Raw genomic sequence first — 12,391 nt, forward strand, 5'->3', positions numbered from 1 at the left:
GGCAGAAAACCACTCTTTTTTGCACCAGTAAAAAGGCACCTTTGCCACCTTGGTGATGGTTTTCCGTATTTTGGTACCGTGTGGCATCTAAACGCCATGCTGCCACAACGCCATCACCATATGGTTGCTCAGGGTGGCTTCACAGCACGTTCCTGGCAGTTTGGGGGCATGCGTCATGCAGCCGCCACACCCCCAAGCCACCAGGAACATGCTGCATTTTGCCCATCTGTTTTCCCTGTATCAAAATTCAAATAGCCAAAGGAAAGGGGAGGGGGAATTATTATGACTCAAAATTGTTTTGTTGAATATATTGTCTTCCAAACATGGTCAAATCTTTTTGGCTGACTTTGTAAGGAATTTTTTTTGACATATTTTATTTTGATATTATGACTGTGTAACAAATTAATTGAAAAGTAATTTTTGTATCACTGTCAGGAGGGAATCACGACGGGGGAGAGTAAATCCAGCAAATTCTACAAGGACTGTTCCCCTTGATTAACCAGTCTCCCAAGGTCTGTTGAAAGTCTTTATTGACCTGTGGATAGATAGCAAAGAGAGTACCAATCTAACCGTTTTAGAGAGAGACTTCAAGGGCCTGAGAGCAGCTTCTAAATAGACCCTCTCCAGTGTTCCCACCAGATGCACCTATGAGGATGGTGAAACAGAGAGCAAGACTTCCCCAGGAGATCTCAAAACACAGGTAGGTTTATGTAAGAGTATACAATTCTTCCAAGAACCTGAACTGTATAGGGCTTTATAGATGATAAGCAGCACTTTGAATCCTGAGAAACAAGCTGGCAGGCAGTGGAGCTGCTACAAGGAAGTTACGTACTGTATATGCTCTCTATAGCCAGCTCCAGTTAACAATCTGTCTTCAGCTCTTCGGAATAGCTGGAATTTCCAAGTCCTCTTCAAAGACAGCCCTATGTAACAACAACAACAACAACAACAGATTTATTTATATCCTGCTTCTCTGTTACAAAGACAACCAGCACAGTTTATAATTTAAAATTCCAACAATACACTCTATAAATAACCCAATCTCCCCCTCCTTAAAATGGCAATTAAACATGTGACAATTAAAATAAACTATTAAACAATCCATAAAATAAAATAATCTATAAAATTAACAGTAGAATGTAGAATTTATTATGGTAATCCAAATTAGATGTAACTAAGGCATGTGTCACCAATGCCAAATCTGACATCTGAAGGAAGAGGTGCAGCTGACATACAAGCTGTAACTCTGCAAATGCACTCACCCAAACCAGGCTCAATGATGAATCCAGGAGCACACCCAATATATAGACCTGCATCTTCAGGGGTACTGTAATCCCATGGTATAAACAGTCACCAAGAGATTCAGCAAAACCAGCAGGGACACTGTCCCTCTGTCTAATTCGTGGCATAGATCATCAACCAAGGTGAACAAAACTGGGTTAGGCAAAAAATAAGCAAAACAGAATGGTTGACAAATTGCTTTTCAATAATGGAAATGTATAGAAATGTCCCACCTCAATTACATTTCCTCCCCCATCCCCCTAATGGTAAGGCGAGGCTCCTGTACTCACTACTCTGCGTGCTTTTGGAACTACAGATATGCTATAACAGTGATTCCCAAACTTTGGTCCTCTAGATGTTTTGGATTTTACTTCCCAGAATCCCAGACTATTGGCCAAGCTGGTTGGGGCTTCTGGGAGCTGAAGTGCAAAACATCTGGAGGACCAAAGTTTGGGAATCACTGTGCTATAGTCTTGTCAACAACCCTTCCATCTGCTGTAGTTTAAGCTGTTGTACATCTTTCTATGCAAATTAATCACTCGTTAAAATTATAAGATAAGAACAAAGGTAAACATTAAACTAGGCAACAGATCGTCCCTGTGTTAACTTGTATATTTCCTCTTCTCTGTACCTTTTAGTATCTACCATACACAGAGAGAGAGAGAGAGAGATCAGCAAATAAAGCATTTTTGAAATTTATCAAATATAGAGGCAAACAGTACTTTTGGAACATGTTTTTGAAATCTTGAATAGCTTGTACTGTTTGACCATGCTCATTAATATTCACAATCAGCAAACAGTGAGATTTAGCCTATACAAATATTTGGAGAATGGCTACATCTACATTCACAATTCTTGAAAAAGAATCCATTCATATTTATTTTCTGATATATCTGGTGCTCAGTTCTCTGGTTTTAAAATATAAAGTCCACAATCCTGGTAATGCTAAACAATAAAAATTACCCTTCTGTTGTAGCAGGAAAAAATGGAAAGATAAATTTACACACCAGTGATGTGATGACAAAGTTCAAATAGGATTCCAGACTACTGACCTTTATATCAAATATATAGTAGAAAATATTGCTTGATCAGATCAGTACTCCCATATGCTAGACAGCACAAGATGTCTACTCAGAAATTTGTCTTACTGAATTCCATGGAGATTACTTCAAGATAAGCTGATATAGTTCTGTACCCAAATATGCATCTGAAGAAGTAGGCTCAAGTCTATGAAAGATGATACTACCAACCTCTTTCTTCCAGGCCCCATTCACACTATGAAACAACCCGGTTTGAAAATAATAGATTATTTTAAATGTCACATGTTTAATTGCCTTGAGATCCATGCTCTTGAATATTCACAGAGGAGCGACCTCTGCTATTCTCAATGGGGTGCACCCCTGCGGCACATGCCCTGTGCGTTCTCGTGGGCACACATTCCATTCAAGCCTATAGGGCTTGAATATCTGAAAGTCTCCATTTTTGCAGGGAGGGGGTCCAGAATGGATCTCCCATGAAAATGGAGGGCTGACTGTAGAACCACGAAGTGAAAATGAGTCCCTGCTCTGTGTGTGTGTCTGAGAGAAAGAGAGAGAATGAGTTTATTTGCTTTTCAGGGTGGTGAATCCCAAATTGTCTCTTTCAATTTCCTCCTCCTGCCCAAAATGAGAGGGGAAATTAGTTACAGTAGTATCAAGTCTGGCAGAGCTAATAGGCTAAAGTTATGTCGATCTAGCTGAACAGAGAGGCTTTGGATACATTGAATCACAAATCATATCTACCCTGCCCACAAGATGTCCTGTTTTGGAGCCTTCTATCCACCCAAGAGAGACATCACTGCACTGTCCTAACCCCTTCCAGCCATCATCATTTGGGTGGGTGTAGGTTTGCACTCAGAGTAAGAGATAGCCACATCACAAAAAAGGATGTCCTTCATTTGGCACACTGCAAAATGAAGGACATTCTGTAGCCAAGGGTCCATTTAGGGGAATTTTATTATTATTGTTATGAGCTCAAATATTGCAAGAGGAGGGCCTGCTACGACGGCCCTTACAGAATCGTCTCCCGTTGTGTATACGGAGTAGACCAGGGGATTCCAATAAATGGAGCTGAGACAGACTTCTAGAATTAATAACCAGTTTATTTATAAAGGGAAAAACACATACAATTCACTAGCATACACACACACACATACAAGGCTCAGGAAAAGCAGAGGTTAGCATGGAATAGGATTTTAGGCATCACTGGGGTGATACGTACCAGAATGTAGACTCCCTCCAGGAATCCAAATGGAATATGATGAGGATGACATGAGGCTCAGCCATGGAATGACTGGTCAGGAGCCAGGTCAGGGTTCAAAGGGACAGAGCTTCCCCCTGAAATCCAGACTGGCCCAGTGAACAGGCAAATCTGATGATATTTATAGGCAAAATCTTGCTTCTGGCAAAGGTGCTTGATGGTGAGAACAAAGGTGTTTAATTACTTTCTTTTCACCTGGATGTCCCTGTCTGATTGTCTTAGTGGTTTTAAGCTGCTCGGATAACAGACCCTGGGAGGGGGCAAGAGCCTCAAGAAAAGCAAACATTTGCTCTTCCTGGTCCTATGATAATCCTCTTATGCGACTCCCTAGATATGATGATATGGGTGCCCCTCAGGGGTGTGTGTGCATGTCCTCATGCCTTGTTGGCAATGGTGGACAGGCTGTTAGAGTTCATCCAGGGGTCATTAAGGGCTATCATTTATACCAAAATTTATATGGAGCAGCATGGGTAACAATTCCAGAAAAATGAACTACATTACCAAATAAAAGCTCAAAACATGTCTAAAAATACAAATCCATGCTTCTTAGTTCTGCTCAAAATGAATGACATTCTGGAATTCCTCCTAGACAGAAGGTTGAAATGGAGGACGTTCCTGGAACAGGAGGATTTCTGACCACCCTGTTTGCACTCAAGACTACTGAAAAAACAATTTGTGTTTGTAGTGCACCTACAGCCTGGAGGTATGTGCATCAAAAACAAAAGATCCCCTTTAATTAATATAATATTAGTCACCCTGTAAACAGTGGCAAAACATTACTTTTCAAAACACTCATCTTGATTGCACCTGTTGGCTCAATGAGAGGCCCAGTCAAAACAAAACAAAACCCCACAGATAGAATCATAAAATCATAGGTGTTTATACCTTTTCTGCTGTTCTACTGCTCTCAAGGGACAAGATAAAATAAATGTGAATGGCAGATCGTTGTATAAGATTAGAAAAGAAATAATGATGAGTAACCAGACTGGTGTCGACAGATTGTAGGAGCAGTTGCTGAACACACTGGATTTCAAAAAGAAAGGCCCGAGGATACTGTCTGTAAAGAGCAAAACACTCAGATAGCATCTATGCCAACTTATGACTTGCTCTTTGGGGTTGGGTGAATTTGCCTCTGATGTCATCTCCCCACCTAAAGTGCCTGGCAGCAGTCACAAGAGGATCAGCCTTGACTCTTGGGGAATGGACAGTATTTTTCCTCTCTCCAGTCATAATTGCTATCAGTGTTGGCGAGAGCTTTTGGTAACATAAGTCAAAGGCAGAATATTGAACTCCAACACTGATGCATTGGCTTTTAACAGTACTTTAGCAGCATTGTTCCAGAAAATGTTGGGTGTATCCTAGGCCCAGTTCACAAGAGGAGACCAAATGTGCTATGCAAATGGAGTATGTGTTCTAAGCTAAAACACATTGCAGAATCCATTGGGATATACAGTGGATCCCTGACAGCTGCATAGGAGTACCATAAAACACATGGAGCCAGAAAGGCATAGTAGTTTGAGCACTGGGACTATGAACTTTATCACATGGGGAAAATCAGGGGTTTAACCAGTGATTATTCTGTGAAAATCATGCAATCGTGATTAACATTTTCACATGATGTTGCGATTAAAGTGTCATTATCTCAGGAATAAATAGGCAATAAATAGCAACAAATCATTCACAGGGAAATCCCGTGAATGATTTGTTGCTCTTTATTGTCTGTTTATTGCCTGCAGTTTAAGGCAGAATCATAGTGCTATAAGTGTGGAACAGCCACTTGCCAGATAACATAGTGACCGGAAATAGGGGTGCTAGGTGACATGAGGTAAAACTCCTGTCCTTTTATTAGTTGTGTAGAAGAGGAAATTTCAGCAGATGGTACTTGAAATTCACTCTTCTATATAATCATTAAAGGAACAGAAGCCCTGTTATTTATTTCACTTCGCAACCCTATTCTGAAAGCTATTCAAATGACCATTTTCTATTTGGTAACACACATGCTACTTCAATTTAAAAGCCATCCCATTTAGAATCACAGAATCATAGAATTGAAAAGGGCTCCATAGGCCATCAGATCCAACCTGCTGCTCAGTGCAGGATCCCTGCTAGAGTATTCCCAGCAGGTAGCTGCCCAGCATCATTTTGAAGAGAAGGAGACCCCACCACCTCTCTAGGTAACTGATTCCATTTCCAAACTGCTCAAACTGCTCTTATCATCAAGAAGTTCTTTCTAATGTGCAATTGAAATCTACCTTCCCATATCTTAAAACCATTTGACCTGGTCTTAACCTTTGAGGAAGCAGACACCAAATCTTCACCATCTTCTCCGTACAGTCCTTGAGATATTAAAAGAATGCAATCATGTCACTCTTCCTCATATGGTTTGTTCTCCATACTTCTTATCATCTTTGTTGTCCCTCTCTGAACCCACTCCAAATTCTCTATATCCTACTTAACATGAAGTAACCAGAACTCAGTGTTCTCCAGATGAAGTCTGACTAATCCAGAACTCTTTTCTCGGGGAAACGGGAGGGTGTGTGTGCAGTATTACACACCCTCTGCTCCAGAGATTCATATATTCTATACTGGTGGATCTTTTCAGTTATGTATGGAAATGGAAAGACTATTTGTCCCATCTTCATTGTGCCCTTAAAGTCAACAGGACTGTCTGTCATGTGTAGACTAAGCAGACAGAGGTGTATAGACAAAGCCACGTCTAAAGATATCCTTGTCATCGTTATTCACTTCTCTTTCTACTGTGCCCACTCTTTTGTTGTTATTTAAGAGTTTTACTCAGCTGTTTTTAATCCTTTTAAACCTAACTAATCTCATTTTTAACAAATAAATATGTCAGCATTTGCTCACATTCATCTCTTGATACCCTTTGCTTTGCCTCTCCCTCTGTTCTCTTCTCACTGCCAAACCTGAGGTTGCAAGATCCCTGGGGCAATAACCTGTCTTTTCTGCTTATGTGGCAAAACGTTGTGTACATTGCGTAGTCTTTTTATCTTTAAATAATAAATAAACAAAAGACCTTAAAGCAAAGTACTAATCTCAATTGAGCTATTTTTACCTGTATTTTTAAAAGTTTTTTGCAAGTAAATTGAATTCAAACAGGCTGGGGAAAACACTAGATATAAATAACTTATTTGCCACCCACTTTTCATCCTCCCAGTAGACTCATCATTTTTCAAAAGTTGATGATAGCTGTTTGCCTTAAGTCCAGACTGCTTTGAGGATTTGGGTTTTATAGTAATAGAGATCTGGGATATGTGGAACTGAGCTCTGCAGAAAGATTAGTGAAACTGAGGTGAAAGATTAAAGTTCAAAAATGTTGTTAGACTTGCCTGGTGCTGTATCAGCATCTGAATAAAAACTTCTAGATATCAGCCATGCCTCCCACTCCAGTGTGATAGACTGAGAGACTTTTGTCAATTAATTTTCAAGTCTGGCAAAGGCTAAATGCAACATCTCAGAACCTGGAAACATATTCGGGGGTAGCCATGTTGGCCAGATAGCAAAGTACAATGACATCCAAAATCCACAAAACAACAATAATTTTACTTGACCAACAAAGTGCACAAAATACATGATGCAAGCTTTCAAAGCTCCACTGGCTTCATCATAAGGCAAAGGTGTTTAAGAATCATACAGGAGAAAATATATATATAAAATTGTCAATATTAGTTACATGACTGCATTTCTCAAGGTGTTGTTGTATTGTTCTATGGAGGCTCTGCTTGCATAGATATCCCTCCACAGAACAATACAATAACAACACCTTGAGAAAATGCAGGCCTGTGACTACCATTGTCACTCTATTTTTACTTTTTTTCTCTTGTATGATTTTTTTAACACCTTTGTTTGATGAAGAAGCTAGTGGAACTTTGAAAGCTTGCACCATGTATTTTGTATATTTTGGTTGATCAAATAAATGTATCAATGTTTTGTGGATTTTGGATGTTTTTGCATCTCAAATCTTGTTGACCATACTGCAATTACAAGATAATAAGGCAACTTGGAGCAGATTTTTGGAACCTTGGCAGACCACTCAGTACTCCAAGGCAGACAAATCTGAGATGTGTCACAACAAACATGCATTAGAATATTCAGACTTAGAGACAATTTCAAACATTCAGGCCATCATACCTTGAGGAATTCAGGCAGATAGATACCTTTTATGGTACTGGAAAACCTTCTCCTCCCTGATGTCCTCCAGATGTGTTGGATTACATCTTCCAGCATCTCCAAGTGCAATGCTTATTATCCAGATTGATGGGAGTTGGAGTCAAACACACCTGGAGGACAGGTAGGAGAAGGTTATGGTGAGCAAGGTATGTTTGAGCAAACAGAAATAAGCAAGCGTCATGAAAAATAAGAGGAACAAATAGATACTGTGATGGTCAGCTACTATCGAGGAGACTATAAAGAGTATTGTTAAGGGTCCCTGTCTTTTGTCTAAGGTTCCTACATTAGTGGATTTATTGATACCATATATCATATCAATAAATCCTCTAAAGTCTAAAGCCTTAAACAAAAGACAGGTCAGAAAGTTATTCTAGTTTTGAATCAAGTATAAGAAACTTGAAAAACATCAGATAAATATGTAAACAGAGGTCGAGAATCAGGTGGGATTTTAGAGGAAAATCATCAACTGAAAGGCTTCCATTAAACAACTAACTGCAAATGGTGCCAGTTGTCATCCATGTCTTTTGGACTAGCTGAACTTGAGATATTGCCTTGCTGTCCTGACACTCCCTACCCCACAACCTTACTTTATGCTTCTGGACCCATCATCACTAGTGTGGGAATACAGTCTGGCATTTAGAAACAAGGAAGATGAAAGGAAGGAATCAATAAATGATACTGCTGTTACACTAACCTCTAGATACAAACTGCAGCCTTGGGGGCAGAGCATGTTTGAGACTAGAATTTCTGGAATACCCTGGTTCTGCTTGGTGCCATGGCAAGTGGGTGAGTTGCCATTTGTTTTCCTTCATGACTATAAGCACATGAGGAAATGCTGGTTCTTATATAAGCCATGACATGTCTGTGGAACATACTTCTCTTAGTTTGGAGGAGAACCCCATAACTTAGAGCTTTATCACACTAGCAGGCAAACGGGATTTAGACTAGAGTTAAACTAGAGAAAACCAGGAAATCCCTGAAGTTTATCACACGACATTTCCTGGTTTTCTCTAGTTTAACGCTCATTTAAATCCAATTTGCCTGCTAGTGTGGTAAAGCTCTTAGTGACACAACACACAATTGCATTCCAGCCCAAGCTTCAATTTCTCTCAAAAAAAATGTAAAAGGCTCAAGTAGCAGGTGAGGAGGAAATATTCCGCCTGGGGACTTGGAGAGCCATTCTGCAGGCTGATACCATCCTCCTGCAGTACTGCATCACTTAACCTTCCTTCACCCCAGTGTCCTGCAAACATTGTTGTTAACTGCTCTCATGTTGACCTCTGGTGACCCTGTGAATGAGTGGATGAGGCATCTCCAAGACACCCTACCCCCAACAACCCTGCTCAGAACCTGCACACTCAGGGCTGTGTCCTCATTGACTGAGTCCATCCATCTAGTGTGTGGTCTTCCTCTCTTTCTACTGCCTGCTATCTTTCTGAGCATTATCGTCTTTTCCAATGAGTCATGTCTTCTCATGATGTGCCCAAAACATGTCAGCCGCAATTTAGTCTTCTTTGCTTCTAGGGAGAATTCAGATCTGATATGTTCAAGGACCCATATGTTTGTCTTTTTAGCCATCCACAGGATCTGCAGAACGTTTCTCCAGTACCACAGTGCAGATGATTTTCTTCCTCTCAGCTTTCTTCATCATCCAGCTCTCACATCCATTCATAGTGATGGGAAATAGGATGGTTTGAACAGTTCTCACTTCAGTGTTCAGTTGTGTCTTTGCAATTCAGGATCTTGTTTAGTTCTTTCATAGCAGCCCTTCACAGTCCTAGTCTTCTCCTGATTTCGTGACTGCGATTTCCATTCCAGTCAATGATTAATCCAAGGTATGGGAAGATTGATCCAAGGTATGCAAACATAGTGGACTGCAATTCCCATCACCTCCAAAAAATAGTGTGGACAGTGTGGTGTAGTGGTTTGAACTATGACTCTGGAGATCAAGATTCGATCCCCACTCAGCCATATAAACCTGCTGGGTGACCTTAGGCAAGTCATACTCTCTCAGCCCCAGAAAAACCCATGATAGATTTGCCTTGGGGTCATCATAAGTCGGAAATGGCACAACACAACAACAACACAAAAACTATAAGGCAGCTTCCCATGTCTCTACAAGGCCATTTTACCAAGAGAAACTAGAGCCTAGCAAATGTTGCTCTTTTGGAACTACAATGCCCAGAACCTCCTTTGGGGATTGTAGGAGTTGCAGCCCACCCCCCAAAAAATTTAAACTTCAAGATCTCTACAGAAGGCCAACTTGCCCAAGGTGGATGCCATGGAAATATATGGCCAGGCTGGAATTTGAAGCCAAGATTTCAAATCTGAGCTCAAATACCATGGAGGTTATCAGACAGCCTTTTCCTGTCCTTTTCCCGTCCTTGTCTCATCCTTCCCACAAGATCGTGAGAAGGACTTTCAGATGATATTGCACTGATCCTGTCATTGTCCCATCCAGAAAGCACAAATGACAGCGATCGCACAGAAAACTTGCAAATGACATCATGCTGATCCTGTCATTGTCCCGTCAGTGAAGTGGAATTGTCTCGTCCTTACCCTTCATTTTGCATTAACGGAAGAACCTGTTAATGCAATTCTACTTCACTTACAGGTTTATAACAGGATCAGCACAAGATTTGAGAATGTCTTTCACATGATCACTGTCACAGATGGGCTTTGCACCCACTCCCTGTGTGATAATCTTCCATGTTTGCTGTACTGAAAATGGAAAACACTTTGGCAATTCTGCTTTTCTTCAACAGCTCTATGGATGGAAAAAATGCTTGCCAAATTTTATAGTTTGCATGCAGTAGATTATGACTAATGGGAGTGCTCTGGGGGAAAAGATGTTATTTAATATCAGTTGGGTATAAGACATTTACACAGACTTCATCATTTAATATATCTTTCTCATCTACAGCTCTACTAATGCTTGTGTTCAAATACTTTTCAAGTTGTTTATGGGCTTTCATCCTCTTTTCTTTTTATTTTGTCTCCTTTACCAGATTTTATCTGTCCAAGTTTCTCCACGCTAGTAAATTGTGCCATATTTGACAAGTACATTACACATCGCCTTCTCCCCCTCAAGCAGTGGAGGAACTGGCTGCCTTGTTTGGTGTGGGGGCATGCTGTCTGATGGGCATTATCACTTATTACAGGGAAAGTAGAGTTTTCCTCTCAGGCAAAGATAATACCCTAACATTTGCCTTTGATTGTGCCTTTGTGCAGAATTCATCAAAATGCAATTAAACACTATTAACAAGCAGATTGATTGAGATGTTTATACCTGAACTGGATGTTGCTGCCAAAAGATGAATAAATGCAACCATGGAGAAATGTTATATCCTCAACATCTATGAGTCACCCACACTTCTAGCTGTAAAATATATGATTATATAGTTTCTACTTTATCTCACACATGCTATCTTTTGTGGCACTCATTTCCCCATTTCACACATTCACACCCCGCATTTTGACACAACTATGACTGTTTTGTCCCAAGAGCAATACTATGGACTTTGGGTGTAGTAAGGCCTCTGGCTCTTAGGAACACAGCCTGAACAAAAGACTTGTCCACAAATTTCTTAAGTTTCAAAAGCTTTACTGGTTATAAACATAAAAACATGAAACTGATCTCCTTTCTCTCAATAGTCCTTCCTAAATACCTTGCTCTCTCTTCTTGGTGGATTCTATCTTTCTTCTTCTGAGGACTATCTTTCTTCCTTTGTGGACTTATCTTTTTGTCAAAGGAAAATACTCTCTCCAGGTCTGACTTGGCTGAAATCTTACTACACACTGAAACTAGCTAGAGGGAGACAGTATAAGACCCTGGGATTTCCCACAATCCTTGTAGATCTCTATTTTCCCTCCTAAACTGATACACAGAAAGCCTAATATAATCTCAACTAAATATATGTCTCAAGACAATGACTATATTCTAGTTTGCATAGCAATAAATGCCCTGTTGCTTCAGAATAGGAACAACTGACATTTTAAGTGTGGAAATAATGCAACTTGACACCACTTTAACTGTGGAATCCTGGGATTTGTAGTCTTTTGAGGGTCAGGGGGCTTTGGTGAAACTACAAATCCCAACAGGGCCCAAAGAGGTTTCAAAGTGACCCCCTCCTCGATCCCTTTAAGGCTGGGATATTTAGGGGGGCACAAGAGACACCCCTCCCTCAGATTTGTTGACCTTCCCCAATACTGAGGGGAAACACCCCCCTATGCAAAACAAATAAAGGTCAGCCCCCCCAGATAAACATATATCTGCACACACCGCCTCCATTTAACTCTTTTACACCATTTTAGGGGTAAAGAATAGGGGTATCCCCCCAAAAAATACAAGCCCCCAATTTTTCCCCTTTCCCCGCCCGCATTGCCATAATTGTCCACTAAAACCTGGGACAGAATGTAGGACAAAATCTAGACCAAACTGTAGAACATCTGCAGGACAAAACTCGCCCAAAATATAGGACATTTAAGAAAAATGGAGGACCTTAAATTTCCTACATTTTGGGCTGATTTTTGTCCTGCGGTTGTCATACAGTTTGGTCTAGATTTTGTCCTACATTTTCTCCCAGGTTTTAGTGGACAATTATGGCAACCCTACGGGGCGGCC

General features: G+C 40.5%; 1 long non-coding RNA gene across 2 annotated transcripts; it reads right to left on the reverse strand.

Annotated features, from left to right (window-relative positions):
* Window positions 1–607: 607 nt before the first annotated feature.
* On the reverse strand, window positions 608–11,501 carry LOC149314727 (uncharacterized). Of its 2 annotated transcripts, none has more exons than XR_016281134.1 (3): window positions 11,436–11,501; window positions 7,755–7,877; window positions 608–923 (listed from the first exon to the last, which is right to left on the reverse strand). It is a non-coding gene; the product is annotated as an uncharacterized LOC149314727 (long non-coding RNA). The 2 variants fall into 2 exon arrangements; XR_016281135.1 differs by having other exon boundaries at window positions 7,729–7,877.
* Window positions 11,502–12,391: the final 890 nt, after the last annotated feature.

Source organism: Sceloporus occidentalis, unplaced genomic scaffold (genome assembly GCF_023333645.1).
Source record: "Sceloporus occidentalis isolate IW3139 unplaced genomic scaffold, rSceOcc1.0.p SCAF_4, whole genome shotgun sequence".
Lineage (NCBI taxonomy): Eukaryota > Metazoa > Chordata > Lepidosauria > Squamata > Phrynosomatidae > Sceloporus > Sceloporus occidentalis.